Source organism: Miniopterus natalensis, chromosome 17, assembly GCF_054644295.1.
Source record: "Miniopterus natalensis isolate mMinNat1 chromosome 17, mMinNat1.hap1, whole genome shotgun sequence".
NCBI classification, from domain to species: Eukaryota; Metazoa; Chordata; class Mammalia; order Chiroptera; family Miniopteridae; genus Miniopterus; species Miniopterus natalensis.
Genome location: NC_142097.1, coordinates 18,276,493 through 18,293,254, shown reverse-complemented (window position 1 = coordinate 18,293,254; position 16,762 = coordinate 18,276,493).

Below are 16,762 nucleotides of genomic sequence, written 5' to 3'. Positions count from 1 at the left end.
TTTAAAGTTTATAAATTCATCTTCATTTCACCTTCAAAAGTGCTAATTACTACCATTAATCGGAACGGATTAAGAGATTCAGGCCTTTCATTTTAGCTAGTTGTTTTTACAGATATTCTTATTTCCATGTTATGACTTTTGTTTGAAGGGTATATTTAGCAAGGACTGTTTAGAAATTAATTTATTATATGGAAACAAATTTTATAACTAGAGGAAACTTAGTATCTAATGTAAGCCTCCTTTTATACACCTGAGGAAACTGAGTTCCAGAGTTTAATTTGCCGAGATGACACAGGAGGTTAAGTATACGAATCTGTAGGGATGAACATTTATGGAAGAGCTGTCTTTTAACTTACAAATACAGTGTTCTTTGGGATATTTCATGTACTTGACACAAAAATACCCTCATCCTCCCTACTCTACTCAGGATTTTACTTCTGCTTGCGCACTTTCCAGAGGAACTAGTTCCTGGGGAAATTTAGCTCTTATTCCCGGTTGAACTATTTTTGTTTTCTTTTATATTCCTGGCTTCCTATTTCTTAAGTTTAATCTGTAGAATGATTTTCCCTTAGACCTGCAGTGATTTGAAATTGGTTGTGAATCCATTAAAAGGCATTGTCATTCCATATTCCCTGCAATTATTAGCACTCTAGCAATTTTTGGCATGGAAGCTTCTAACAATTACTTATTCATGTGACTAGCTTGAGAAAGTTGCCACCTGAAAATAAGAAGAGGTGTCCTGAAGAGAACACAGAATGATTTAACAGCTGTTTTTGATAGAACAATACAGAGCTTACATCTTGCCAGCAGGATAGTTTGTACTCTATGTGCCTGCAAGAAATTCCTTGAGATTATAAAACAATAGGATTCAGAATTTTGTAACCATTTTCTGTCACAGAGGCACTGTAGAGAGAGAGGATGATTGGAGGAGTAGGACTTCTGTTTCATATCAAGATAAATTAAGTTTCCGTACTTTCAGTGTATCAGAATCAAATTAACACACCCAGGCCAAGGGATTTCAATACGGTGGGGCTCTCTATAGAGAGCACTCTGAAGAGGGTTCTCTTAGTAAGAGACAAATGCTTCTGGCTCCGTTTTTACTTCTAAAATCTATTTTTTCCTCACGTTGCACTTTGCAACAGACCTAGGAGAAAGAATATCATTCTATGAACCTTGTTCATTAACTTACAGTGTGCGTTTGAGAAAGTTATTTAACTTCTCTGGTCTCAATTTATTCAAATATAAAATTAAGGTTTGATTCAGACCAGTGATTTCTGACTGTAACAGAATCCCTAGGAATAGAGGGTAGGTCACGTATAATTTGAAAAATCCTATAGGGTGTCCCAAGGAATGTATACACACACTTTGAATAATTATAAAGGCAGTGTTTATTAAAATGCATTTCATTTTCAAAATTGAGCTATCAGCTGTTAAACTGTGTATATATTTTTTGGGACACCTGTATTTGACATAATTTTATTTTTGGGATGCAAAAACAGTAATTTGTAGGTTTTACACTACAATGACTGAAAATAAAGTTCTTTGTCAGTGGATATAGAAAGAGACAGACAGCCTTCCACATATTAGTATTTTTCAGGAGCATCTACCTAGAGAGATAGACATGGATTTCAGGGGAAGGACAGCAGATTGATGTTTCTCTTTCACATCACTGTTTCTCTCTCTCCCTTCCCCTAAAATCAATTTTTTAAAAAAGATTTAAAAAGAGTACTGGTCGGGTACTTTGTAGAAAGTTCCTTAATTTGGGTTTGTCTGGTGTTTTTCTAATAGTTGAGTGGAGTTACGGGCTTTTGGGAGGAAGATCATAGAAGTAAAGTGCCACTCTCATCACATCAGATCCACATGCTACCAACATGATTGTCTCCGATGATACTGACCTTAAGCACTCGACACACTTAAGATTTGATAGGCTTCACCCCTTTTCTCACCACTCTGGAAGCAAGTTCCCAAGTGTAGCCCACACTCCGGTTTGGTGACGGGTGATTGTGGTGGTGAATTAATCTCCACCTCCTTGATGGGGGTATCTATGTAAATTATTTCCAGTTTTTCTGTACGGAAGATTTTTCTCTTCTCCCTCATTTCTGTATTTATTCAATAATTTACTGATTCAATCATTTATGGACTCATAGATATTTATTTGATACCTTGAGCTATATTCAATAGTATGTTATACTTTGTGCTGTTCAAATTGTTCCCGCTGTGGCCATTGGGAGATCTCTTAGTTGGCTCCTCTGTCCCCTTGACATGGCCCCATCATTGTGGGGTTGTTTTTTTCTTTTAGCAATTCCTTAGTTTCTTGTACTACAAGAAGTACCAGCTTCATCTTTATCTTTTTAATTTATTGGTTTGAAAAAGAGAGAGAGAAACATCGATTTGCTGTTCCCCTTATTTATGCATTCATTAGTTGGTCCTTGTATGTGCCCTGACTGCGGATTGAACCTGCAACCTTGCCTTATCTGGACGACGCTCTAACCCACTGAGCCACCTGGCCTGGGCATCAGCCTCATCTTGTGTATTCCCTACCCTAGCCCTAGATCAACCATTTCTCCAAGAAGCCATGGTTCCTTTTATTAGGATAAAATGATAGAGAAACCAAGATGTGGGAGCTGGGTGTGTGCTCACTGCCTCTGAGGTGACATTGTTTCTAGGCCCTCTCAGTGGGCAGAGCCAGGAAACGTGCATGTATGCTAACCCAGATATACACACGAGCCCGTAGTTATTTCTGTATCTCTCCGTCTCTATCTATATCAAGCTAAATGTGAGTCTATACCGGTGTCTCTGTCTCGAACCCCTTTTGTTTGTTTGTTTTCTGATGAGGGTAGTCACATTCTTTTCAATCTATCTGGCTCTTTCCTGAGCTCTTACTCCAAGGGGCCCCAGTTGGTGCTGTTAATACAGTCACTTGTGTGTTTAGCAAGTGGCACTACATTTTAATGAGAAAGAACTAATCTCATTTTCTCAGAAACCTTGAAAGCTTAAGGAGGGGGCAGATGACAAGCAAATCCCTGAGTAAAAGGGAGAAACTGAACATTGCCCTTCCCAGCAAACACTGGTGAGGGACCGAGGCCAGGGGAGCAGCAACTGAGCTGAAGCTCTGCTTTATCAGTGATGCCTCCTCCTTGCTGGCAGGGCTCACTCTGCAGACGGGGGACTTCCTCTTTATTTAAACGGGAGTCCCCTTCCTAAGGGGCATGTTTCAGGCTTCTCACTTCACCGGCTTCCAGAAAATTGTAATATCTATTCTATTTTTATAATTCTAATTGTGCTGCTTATATACTCAACTAAAGTAAGGTTCCTTTTTTTCTCATCAGAAGCTACTTTTCATTTCTTAGAAATCTTAAAATCTACTAAAGCGTCAGCAGAAGAAGGGGAACAGAATATATTGTGAGCAGAGAGAATGAGTTCAAAGCATAAAACCCCCAAACAGAGTTGGGGAACTTTCTTTGTTCTGGGCTCAGTGTTTCCTGACATTGCGAATTCAGGAGTATTTCAGAGAGGGTGATGGCATATAACAAGTAGTTTGGAAAGCCATGAGTCCTGGAGGCTTTTTACATGCCTCAGCTACTTACTGGCTCCTGTTTCAAACAATACTGTGAATAGAGCCTTTTGAAAAATTAACAAATATCCCTAATTTCTCAGGCAAAGGCCTTGCAAAATCAGAGTCCTTTCTACCTTCTTACCTGATGTCCGTCTTTCTTTTTTAAAATATGTCTTTGTTGATTTCAGAGAGAGGAAGGGAAAGGGAAAGAGAAGGATAGAAACATCAATGATGAGAGAGTCATTGATCAGCTGCCTCCTGCACGCCCCCCACTGGGGATCGAGTCCACAACCCAGGCATGTGCCCTGACCGGGAACCGAACCCTAATCTCCTGGATCCTCGGTTGATACTCAACTGCTGAGCCACGCCGGCACATCTTTTTATTCCTGGCCATCCTGCCTGCTCTCCAGTCATACTAATTTCAGCATTATTTTATGAACATTGCTGCACTTCCCTAAACAAAGTTTTACACATTCATTGCTTGAGCTCAGATGTCATCTCCGACGTGAAACTATCCCCCAGCCTTCCCAGATAGAATAAGTTACCCACAGCATATATACTTGTCTACCTTACTAGCTAACGCCTGATTCATCTGAGCATCTCTAAAGCCTACTATAGAATATACATTTCCCCTGGGTAAATACATAAAGTATTTAGAGGAAAAGGTATGTTGAAGTGGGAGCCAAAGCTCCTAGTTCCTCTAATCTCAGCTCAGCCTTAGAAAAGTCACTTCAACTTTCTGGGCCTATTTCTTTACACAACTAGGAGATTCTATTAGCTCAGTTATGCTCAGTCGGGAATGGGATTATAGCCTCAAATATTTTGGGTCAGACAAATCTTTGTGATCCTCTGATAAGATGATTGCTAATCCTATGAAATATGATTTCTGGGACACTTACTGTTTTCAAGTATATTTTATTCTCTGCCACATGTTCTATTGCTTCCATGTATGTTTCACATTATTTTCATGACAGTTCTTCTATTCATATTTGAAAATATACTCCAGAAACTTAGCAGCAATACTTTAATATGCCCACATTTCCCATACATTAATAGCTTAAAGAGATCCTTTAATAGTTCACTCTGAAGTTTTTGCACTTAACTGATGAACCAGCAGTTTATTCTGAGGACATCTCTTGTAGTTATTAAAAAAAAAAAAAAGTAGACTAGAAGTCTTCAAAATAAACAGTATACTTTACCTTTAGGGCTTGTGATGAGAGATGTATATAATACTTAATAAAACACAAAACCTAAGCCACTCGTAGACCTAAAACACAAGAAAAGACATCCTGAGGTTTTCCTTGGCAGATCCCCCAGACTGAATTAGTAATTTTCTAGGCATTCCTATAGTACCTTGTGTATACCTTTTTAATGGTACTTATCACATTCAATAATATGTGTAAGTTTTTGCTTCTCTTACTACTCTGTATCTCAAAAAAAGAAAATGTATATTATCCATCCTTGTATCCCAAGCCACCTTATTTCAGACATGATCAATATTTGTTTGATAAACAAATAAGGGCTCTGGCGGGGTAGCTCAGTTGGTTAGAGTGTCATCCTTACATGCCAAGGATAGGAGTTCCATCCCTGGTAAGGGCACATACAAGTATCGACCAATGATGCATAAGTAAGTGGAAGAACAAATCTTTCTCTCTTTCCCTTTCTCTCTCTCAAATCAATTGATAAAAAATAAATAGATAGATGACAGATAGGTGATAGATAGATAGATAGATGATAGATGGATAGATAGATAGATAGATAGATAGATAGATAGATAGATAGATAGACAGACAAGAAAGGCGGAATGTGAATTGGCTGTTGAAGTTTTCAGTAGTCAGAGAAACAATAGTTTCATTCAGTCTGGCTGGTGTGGCTCAGTGGTTGAGCATCGCCCTATGATCCAGGAGATTTCAATTCGATTCCTGATTCCCAGTCAGGGCACATGCCCGGGTTGCGGGCTTGATCCCCAGTAGGGGTTGTGCAGGAAGCAGCTGATCAATGACTCTCTCATCATTGGTGTTTCCATCTCTCCCTCTCCCTTCTCTCTGAAATCAATAAAGACATATTGAAAAAAAAGTTTCATTCTGGAGGGTGATGTGATCAGAACTTCATTTAGAAGATTACTCTGGTTTCATTTTATTATGTTAGAGACCATGTTTTTTTTATTTTGAAGCAGTAGTTTGTAGGAGCTGGCTCATACCAGCTTGCAAGAGCTAATTATTGAATTTCCAAGAAGTTTGCAAACTATTTGTTAAAGAGAGTCATTATTAAAAATTAGATCATATAAAGTTACAATTAAATATATTATATTAAAAACAAAATATAATACCAAAAAATCATCACTTCCAAATTATTTTCCTACATTTTATTATTACCTATGTTCTTGAGATTACTTGTTTATTGTATCTCCATGGTAGAAATACTAATGTAATGATATACTATTGTGCATCTCTTCCTAACTCTGCATTCAGTGATATCATAATGTTGGTAGATTGAAATCAGCCATGGTGGAAATATTTACACTATAGAAATGGGCAAACACTACCAATCTAAGCTCCCTGCCCCCCTTTCAGGGAGTTGGTTGTTATACATTTACTAGCACACTATTGTTTAGAAAGCAAAATTGACAAAGGGGCAATTTGAAAAATTTGGGAAATAGAGTTGAAGAAGTTTATTTGCAGACAGTAGGAAAAAAAGAGATAAAATATGGAAGAGAAAAGATGAGAGGATTGGATTTATTTGGGAGTTCCAAGATACAAATAACAAGTATTTGAGAAAGTAAGAACAAAGAAAATGGATGAAGATGTGTGTGTGTGGAGGGGAGAGATCTAAGGAGTTATGCAAGAAAAAAAAGTAATGCAAGAAATTTTCCAATCTCAAGGGAGTTTCTAAATTGAAAGGGCCCTTGGGTGTGTAGCATAATGAATGAAAAGACGCACATCGAGGAATATTATGGTGCATTTCAAAACATCAAAGAGACAAAACTCCCAGAAGCAATAATAAATATAGGGTAATACACAAAGGTATATGGGTCATATACAAAAGTAAGAAGTTCACTGGACTTGTCAACAATAACATTGAAAGCTAGAAGACAAGTCACAGTTCTAAGGAAAAGTGAATTCCAACTGAGAATTACAAACCAAAATGATCACATCGGTCAAGTGAGGAGGTGAAGTAAAGATATTTTCAGACATGCAAGATCTCAAGAAAAATTTCCCTCCTTTACACCCTTTCTCAGGAAGCCACTGGAAGATGCCCTGTGCCAAAATGAGGAAGGAAAACAAGACATGGGATCCAGGACACAGGGGACTCACACAAAGAAGAAAGGAAAATTCCCAGGACGGTGATGATGAAGGGAAATCCCAGAGCCACAGCTGTGCAGCTGGCTCAGTGAGCAACAGTTAAGGCTGGAATAGGAGGAATATTTCTGGGGGGAGAAAAACCAACAAAATAGATGTGTTACCTGATGAGTTCGAATGAATAAAGATGTCCAGTTTGGGCAGAACATTTGGAGGGAAATTAATAAGTACATAGAATGCTTAATAATTGAGACACAGGGAAAAGGGGGGGAAAGTGTGATAAGAAAGGAAATATGATCATAGTGTATTACACAGACCCCACTGTGAAAAGCATTTTCAGATTCGTAACATCATAAATTAAAAATGGATTTAGCCCGCAGCAGCGATGACAGTTTGGGGAAGATGGGGGAGGAAGAGGGAGTGTGGAGGGGAAGGGCCGGAGCTGGCGAAGGGCCAGTAAGAGGGCACTGCCCTTAGTGGGAAACAGACCCCCCCCTCCCTCGGCGAAGGAAATGTCCCTCTGAAACTGCTCACGTCTTGAACACCCTCAGCCTGATAAAGGGCGCAAAAAGGTGGCCCGAGGGGGAAATTGGCGGGGATTGGTGGAGCGGTCTCTGGGCAGCAAGGTTGCGGTATTGTGAACACACACTCACACACACACACACACACACACACGCGCGCGCGCGCGCGCGCGCGCACACACACCCGGCGCCCCCGGCGCGGGAAGGAGCTGCTCCTCCGCACCCCGAGCCGTCGGGGGCGCAGCGCGAGGGGTCCCCTGACACCCTGGCGCCCGGCCCGCTTCCCGCGGGGAATGCGTGCCGGGGCGGGAGAAGGCTGTCGGCCGGGGCCGGGGCTGGGGGGGAGGTGGGAGCCCTTCGCGCGGCGCTGCGGCCGCCCCGTCGAGGGCCCGCGGGGAGCCTCCTGCCGCCGCCGCCGCCGCCGCCGCCCCGCCCGGGGCGCTCGCTCCCGCGCTCCGCGGGGCCCTGGACCCGCCCCGCCGCCGCCGCGACCCCCGCCCGCAATCCCGAGCCCTTCCCTCGCCCCCCGCCCCCCCGCCCCGCCAGGTCCTCGCTCTCAGACCCGGGACCTGCGCCCGCGAGGTTGAGCGGAGGCGGGGTGGGGGCTCCGGGGCCCGGGGTCCGGGGTCCCGGCGGGGGGCGCCCTCGGCCCCGCCAGGCAGCGACCGCAGCGGCGGAGCTGGGGACTCGCTCCAGGCGGGCGGGGGAGGTGGCTCGCGGGGGAGGTGCGAAGGCGCAGAGGGCGTGACTGGGAGCGGCTCGGGCTGCGCGCGGCTGAATCCACGCCACACGCCGGTCACGCTCACACGCGTTCTCTAGAAACAGGGCGGTCAGCCGGGGACCGCAGTCCCCGAGGTTCCCGCGGCTGCAAAGGAGCGTCACGCACAGGAGGGAGGGGTGGGGGGCGGGGTGCGCTTTGCTTTACGCCTTTTAGAGCACTCCGTGGCTTTTAAAATCAGTTCATTTAAAAAAGAAGAAATATCCGTTAGTGACCTCGAGTAACCCCAAAGCCTCGCATCCCCAGCAGGTCCCCCGCTTCCTGGCCGTGTGACCTTGGGCGAGTCCCCTCACCCTTTGCAGCCGCCGGTGAAGCGCCACCCACCCACCCGCGGAGCTGCGGCGCGGAGCAGCCGCCAGGTGGGCGCGCGCTTTGTCGGAGCCCGCGAGGGGCACGAACGAGCTGTTTAGGGACCCTTATGAATGACTTTATTTTAGGATGAATAAAGGGTTTCCCAGCCAAAAGCGGCCCCTCGCCCACAATACCTGTGGGCTGGAGTGGATGTGATCCAGCTTGCATGTGGGTTTTTGAACAGACCAAGGCTGTAAAGAAGGAGAGAGCCATAATAGAGCTGCTTGTGTGAACGACTTGAGGTCTTTTTAAATGTTAATTTGTACCTGGACAGCGCCCAGGCTATGGAGGCTTAGGGTACCGCGAGGAGAAAAGGGGGTTAGGATTTGCCAAAGAGACAGAATATAGCCCTATTTATTATGGATAGCGTATTAGCAAACAGATACGTTAGGGAGTGAAATGACTCACTTTACAAAGTGTTCCTCGCAGGGAAAATGGGCCACAAGTCCCCAAGGCAGGATCTTCTCTGGTGTTTAAAAACAACAATGAATTAAGTAAAAGCTGAGGTCTTTCCAGCAGTTGGCTGTGAAGTGTCAATCAGAAGTTAAGATAAAGCACATTTTTATTTTAATATCCCAGCTAACCCTAAAACGATGCCGCAGCTGGGATTTGATTCTGAAGTCTCTCATTTTTCTTGTCGCTCTATTAAAATGTTTTATTGAAATAGAAATTACAAAAATAATACGCCTTTGTTATATTGCTCAACAGGATAGCGAGGTATAAAGTCCCCATTCCACTTCTCAACGTGTGAATGGTTGGGTGGGCAATCCTCCAAGCTTTTCTCTCTCTTTTTTTTTTTTGCTCACGACACAAACATATACACATTTTAAATGTATTATACAGTAACTACTGTTGTGCAACTTGTCTCTTTAAAATTAACAACATATTGGCCTATTTCCATCTCATATACTTACACTCCTCATTCTTTTTAATAGTTGGATACTATACCGTCTCGTGGAGGTACTTTAATTTATTTAACTATTTCCCCAACAGACAACTTAGGATCTTTCCAATGTTTTGCTATTATAAACATCTCTCCAGTGACCATCCTTATACAGATACTTTTGTGCACTTTTGTTAGTATTTCTGTAGATTTATATACGTCAGAATACCTGGGCCTTAACTTATTATGTTTAAAATGTTGGTAGATACCACCAAAAGGTATTCAAAATAAAGCTGGTGGTTTTAATTGTTAGGGTCCACTGCCCCTCCAGCAAAGAAGCAAGCGCTTTTTAAAATAGCTGCGGCTGGCTAGACCCACAGGGAAGGGCTACCAGCGCAGAATGAGAAAGAAAAAGTGTGACCGAGTCTCTGAAGCAGAAAGCTTTTTTCCCTAGGTGCTTGGTGTCAGCTCAAGCCAGTGTTATTCCCTGAAATGTAGCAGGGGAACTTTTAAGTTTGTGTGGCATTCTCGCGGTTCACTATTTAAAAGAATATGGCATTTGAACTTCTAACACTATACTACTTTTGCAATAAATAAATAAAAGATAGTTGAAAGTGACCCAATAATAACCTATTGCTGTAAATCCAGAGTTTCAAATTTGTTTAAGCAAGGTGCATCCACACGGTAAGTGGATTCCAGCTTGCCTTAGGAGTGTGACTTTAAGAGAAACCAAATGGCTCCAGAGAGAACATTCCTCTCTGTGCTTCCTCATAAATGTTCAAAGCTCCAAGGTCAATGGCCTGCGGCTTTGAAGAATATCTCCAATGTTTCATTTGGTAGAAAACACGAAAATGCAATACCCTCACTCTTGTCCGGGTGATAGCAACTGTATGAACCAAGAATGGTATTTTAGTTAGGATTTAGGGTTATAAAGAACAGACATAGACAATAACGGGGTGAAGGCCTGGGGAGGAGGTGAGAGCGAGGTGGAGGGGGTTATTTGGGGGGGAAATGGGACACCTGTAATACTTTCAACAATAAAGATTAAAAAAGAGAAGAAAAAAAAAGAACAGACATGATCTCTTCTAAGACACCTCAAGCAATTGGGCATTACTGTGACTTGCCACAGAGCAAGAAAGAGCACAGAGCTTCAAGGGAACTGAATTAAAAAGAGCAGGAATTTGTGGACCCTTACTCCAGGGTGCTCTTTTTAATGTGATTCAGTGACTCTCCCTTTTCTCTTAAGTATTATGTTCCTCCCCCACCCCTTTACTCGGTATACCTTTTCTATATTTCAATTTCTACTTACTCATATTTTCTGCTCCCTTACAACTTTACCTTGCCAAGCTCTTCAAGTCATATCTCTTAACTCATGTATTCTCTTTGGCTTTAATTCATGTGTTCCCATCATGTAATTCTCTTTTCTTTTTAATTCAGAGTCCAAAGAGGGACAGTTGAGTTAGTTCAGTTCATCTTTTCATACCAGGATACATTATAGGTTTTTGGCAGCCAATGGATTGGTTGTCCTTGAGTCAGGATCTTACCTATGGCCTGACTGGTAGTGGCAAATTGCCCAGGGTCAGGTGGTAAGAAAAAGTATGTGTGGGCAGGCCAGTGTCCTTTAGGAAGGGTCGGAGCATATTAAACACTGTGAGTGGCTCTTATAACAGGTGGTATGCATAACACAGAGTTGTTTCTTTTCAGTGAATGTTTATTGAGTACCCAATGTTTTTCAATGCTAAGTTCTAGGGACTTCAAAGATAAATAAAATATTGTCCTAGCTGGTGTGGCTCAGTGGTTAGAGCATCAGCCTGCAGACTGAAGGGTCCCAGGTACGATTCCAGCCAAGGGCATGTACCTCGGTTGCAAACTCAATTCCCCAGCCCTGGTCAGGGCGCATGCGAGAGGCAACCAATCTATGTGTCTCTCTCACATCGATGTTTCTATCTCTCTCTCTCTCCCCCCATCCACTCTCTCTGAAAAGCAATGGAAAAAATATCCTCTGGTGAAGATTAAAAAAAATTAATAAATACAATATTAGTTCTCTCTTTCATGGAAGTCAGTGTATTATGAAGGGTAGACATAGATGAAAGGAATAAGGTACAGTACCAGCTAAGTAGTATGACTATACAAATATTCATTCATTTATTCAACAAATATGTACCGGGCATTTACTGCGTACCTAACTCTGGAGGCTGAGCAGCAGACAATTTCAGCTCCATGGAGCTTAGGTTTCAGGGTATGTGTGGAAAGACGAGCACTATGTTAGATGGCAATCAGTGATATGGAGATAAAAAAAAAAAAAGCAAGAATGTAGAATAAGGATTGTTGAGGGGAGGGTGAATATGAAAGGCCTACCTGAGAGAGTGACATTTGAGGAAGATCTGAAGGAGGTGAGGGAATGAGCCATGAATTTATCTGGGGAAGAGAATTCCAGGCACAGAGCCTAGCCAGTGCAAAGGCCCAGCATTGCTACGTTGAGGGGGCTACCAAGGAGGCTAATGTATCTGGAAACTAGGGAAGAGTGGGAAATAAGGTCAGAGAGGAAAGGGAGTGGCAGGGCACCAAATGGCATTGTTACTGGAAAGGGGACCTGGCCCTTGGCTGGTCTGTCTAGCGCCAGCCGGTAGTGTGTGGGTTCTTGACTTCCAGCACGAAAAATTTCACAACATGAGTCCAGGTGTCTATGAGGGAACATATATTGAAGCTGGGAACATAAAACAAGAAAGGGCTTGGCATAGAAGCAGCAGCAGGAGAGCCTAGGCTGGGCTGCCCTGGCTCTCTAGGAACTCAGAGAAAAGGAGGCCTTGGGATCAGGTTCATGGGTTAGCCTGAGACAAGCTGCTGTTGCCCATTGCTCCCCTGGTTGCAAGCCTCATGGGGTCCTTTGGGGTTTAGGAGATGCACGCCTGTGGGGGAAGATGTAGGGGAAGAAGAAAGGAAAGGGAATGAGAGCACACACTGGGTCCTTTGTCTTGGGGCTTTTATCTCTTTCTGGAAGGCAGGAATCTTAGGGAAGGTCTCAGGGGAGGGTTTCAGCAGATATTAATCAGTTTTTTGGGTATGCTTCTTCAGGGCTGTGGTCTTCACTGATTGGTCAGTGTCAGCAGGTTGTCATCAGTCATCACAGCTGGCCCTGGTGTCATCCCAGGTTTTGCTGCTTTTCTGGGCCTGGAGCTGAAGTACCACTGAGGCCTAGATGTTGTTTTTAGGGAGGTGACTGTCTGTATCTGCTGTAAATTGCTCTGTCATTTTGTTTAGCTATTTGCCTCAGTTTCCCTATTTCACTTGTCCTGGCTTACTGGCCTATCTCAGTATAGGGCTTTGTAGGCAAGCGAAAGATTGTAGTTGTTACTCTGAGTCAAGAAGCCACTGCAAGGCTTTGAGGAATCTGTGGTGTGGTCTTGCTGTAGGCAGCGGGTGTAGATGGTGGAGTCAGACCGGGCCTGGGATCAGCAATCTAGGAACTTGACTTCTGATTAGGAAAGAATTCAGAGCCAAGACTCAAACTATAAGAGGCCATATATTTATAAAATCACAGAGGTCGAAGAAATAATTTATTTAAAAAATGGGTTTAGGAAACAAGTTATAGAGGTAAAGGAAGGGCCCTTGGAGCTTGGGAGTGAGGAAGGTAATGGTATCTTGCCCGGGGAGAGGGAACGGGGAGGGGGAAGATAAAGGCAGGCACAGGCATGCTTCCAGGGGGGAGATCACAGGCACAGGGGCCTCCGTCTTAAGGGTTTTAAGGGTGGAGATCTTAGAGGAGGTCCCAGGGGAAGATCTCAATAGAATATTCAGCAGCTTTCCAGGCATGTCCTTCAGGGTCTAGGTCTCCACTGGTTGATTGGTCCCCACCAGGGCAGGGGTCCTTAGTCAATGAAGCTGGTCCTAAGGTCAGCCTTGGCGTTGCTTGTCTGGTTTTTCTGCTTTTCTGGGCCTGGAGCTGAAATACAACTGAGGCCTAGATATTATCTAGGGAGGAAAGGTCAGGATGTCCAAACTGCCTGACCAGCGATATGCTAGGGGAGGAAAGGTCACCTTGGGGCTGAGGTCCCACCCTACAATTGTCCTTTGCTAGGCACCCAGGGCTTTCCGCCCTGGCCCCGGTAACCTTCTATGCCCTTCCTCCAAGCTCTTCTCATGCCAGTCTAACTGCCTACCACAGTCTGGCATATTATAACAAAATAACTTTGGTTGCTGTTAAGAATAGATGCCTGTTTATATGTGGAATCTAAAGAACGAAATAAACGAACAAACAAAACTGAAACAAGACTCATAGACACAAAGAACAGACTGATGGTTCCCAGAGGGGAGGAGGCTTGGGAGACTGGGTGAACATGGTGAAAAGATTAAGAAGTACAAATTGGTGGTTACATAGTCATGGGGATGTGAAGTACAGCATAGGAAATATAGTCAATAACATTGTTGCCAGGTGGGTACTGGAAATATCAGGGGAACACACTGTAAAGTATATGATTGTCTAACTGTTATAGAAGGGAGGAAAATTCCAGGACAAGCAGAACAGGGAAACTGAGACAGATAGTTAAACAGCAGTTTGCAGCCACCTAGTAAATCCTATGATCCCTAAACCAAGGACACTTAAGAGTAAATGGGTTGCACTTCTCCCCAGCTAGAGGGTAAATAATGTAAATCACTCTACTCAGGGAGACAGGTAACAGAAACACAATTAAGTGCCATTTGCCAACCACATCCAAGGACAGAGAATAAGTTTCATTTTGGTACATCAGCATAAAGCTGATGAATATTCTATTGATCTGCCCCTAAGATCTCCCCTAAACACCCAGCCTTTAAAAACCCTGAAAGCGAAGGTCCCAGGGTGCTCTTCCTCCAGGGAGCTTGCCCCTGCCATTCCCTGCCCCCTCTCCTTCCCCCACAGGCACCTATCCCCTAACCTCTAAGGGACCCCACAAGACTTGCAACCATAGGAGCAAAGGGGAGCAGCAGCACATCCAGGGCTAAGCCCCTGAACCTGTCTCCAAGGCCCCCTTTTCTCTGACTTCCCAGTGAGCCAAAGCAGCCCAGCCTAGGTTCTCCTGTTGCTTCTCTACCCTTCTTTGTTGCACTGTTATAAGTATGTTTTTGCTGTGGTCAATAAATTCTTGCTTGCTTTTCTACACTTTTTCTCTTGATTGAAATCTTTCTTTCAAGAAGACAAGAACTGAGGTCTTGTCATTGTCTTACCAGTAACATTTTTTGATCCCAGCCATTCACTCCAGTCAGTGACATAACCACTATGCTGTACACCTGAAACTAATACAAATTGATATTGAATATAAACTGTAATTGAAAAATTAAAAAATAGGGCTTATCATGATTGTCATGAGGTTTAACAAATAATATAGACTAAATAGAAATGGTGGCTTGCATATACATGTGTATGCTACTTTTTATTAACTGTAAAATGACTTTTCTGAGGTCTTTCACATTATTAGTAGTTAAGTTTAGAATAGAACACATATCTCACTATGCAATATTAATAAAATAAGATACTGTGTAACATCAACTCATAATTGATATTGGATAAATATAATAACTATTACCATGGAAAAAAAATAGACTCAAGAAGGCCAGGGTGAAAGCGGGGAGCCCAGGTGGAGGCTGCAGCACCCAGGTGAGAGGTAATAGGGGCTTGCACGAGGATAATACCAGTAGCAATGACGGGGAGAAGTCACATTTTGTAGAGGATTGCTGACAAATTAGTTGTGGAGTCAGGGTCAACTCCCAGGCTTCTGGCCTGAGAGGCTGAGAAAATACAATTGCCATTAACCAACATGGAGAAGATCATAGCCAGAATCGATTTTGAGGGAGAACGTCAGCACTTTGATTTTGGACATACTAATTTTGAAATGCCCATAAGAGCTCCGGGTGGAGATGCTGAGTAGGCAGGTGGATATCCTGGCATGAGTCTGGTGTTCGGCGGACAGTCATGTTCTGGTGCTATAAACTTGGAAGTCATAGAGATATGCCCTGTCCAATGTGGCAGCCACTAGCTACTTGTGGAAATTTAAATTGAGATCGATGAAATGAAATTAAAAATTCAGTTTGTCTCGTGCTCTAGCCACAGTTCAAGTACTTACTAGCCACCTAGGGCTCATGGCTGCCATGCCAGAAAGTGAAGAAACAACGTATTTCTGTCATCACAGAGAGTTCTACTGGACAGCACTGATAGATGTCATTTGATGCAATGGGCCTGGATCAGATCACCTAGAAAATTAAAAAATTAGTGAGAGGGGAAAAAGAGATTTAAAGGCTGAGCCCTTTATATAAATGTATATAAGTACACAAATTGGTGGTGTTGGTGGGATGGTGAGGTGTTAAGGGCAGGCTTCCCCCCCCCCCATGAACTAAATTTGCCAAATCAATAAGGGAACAAAAGACATTCCAGGCACAGGGAATAGTGTAAATAGCAAGGAATGGTTGGGGAACTATAAGAAAGCTGGCATTTCTGGAGCAAGGCCATATTATTTTTGTATAGTTACACCTCCCACCCCCCCAACGCCAAACCTCTTCTTTGCTTAAACAATTTAGGACCAAGCATGTGATGCTGAGGCTAATCAGTCCAGGTCTAATTGGACTGTGACTGGGAATGGATGTGGGAATTAAATTTAGAGAAATGAACATTACCTCATGACAGATACTACCTGATTCTTTCAGTGATGAAAATTAAGTGTGATATTTATTTTCAATTTTTTGAAGCTTTGTTCAATAAAGACCTAAAAGATACTTAAGCAGAACTGGGTTTCTATGGGGATTGGGGGCAAACTAAAAAAAAGTTGATATAGCTAATCAGCTATGGCTTTGATGAAATGTATTCATACAGAAACAATTGGCAGGCCAATCATTTCGGAGCATTTTTTTTTCAAGATGTCAGTTTGTTTTAATAGTGGGTTGTTATCCCCAAACTACCATATTCTTGTTTTCTTTTTTTGAGTTTGCAAAAAGCAATAACTTAAGCAGCAGGGGGAGAAAAAAACCCCACAAAAATGCTTTTTGCCAATTAAAAGAAACTCTTTCCATTTACATGTGTTTGAACTGGAATAACCAAAAAGAGTTTTTAAAGATTTCATTAGAACAACAAAAAAAAAACTTTTAAAAGTAGAATCTATTCGAACCTCACATTGTCATTCTATGCTCCTGCAGTTAAAGACCATGCCATTATTTCCATTATACTTACCTCCTAATTTTCGGGGCTTATTAGCCCGACTGTAAAAACTTGCTCCAGTTGAAATCTGGCAAGCTGACAAGGGCTGCTTGCCAGAAGTAATTTACTATCCAGTGTGGTTTGCAAAGTAAAAGAAGCTATCTATAATAGAAAAAGGAATAAAAAGTTCCTGGTTCCAAATATTTTAATGT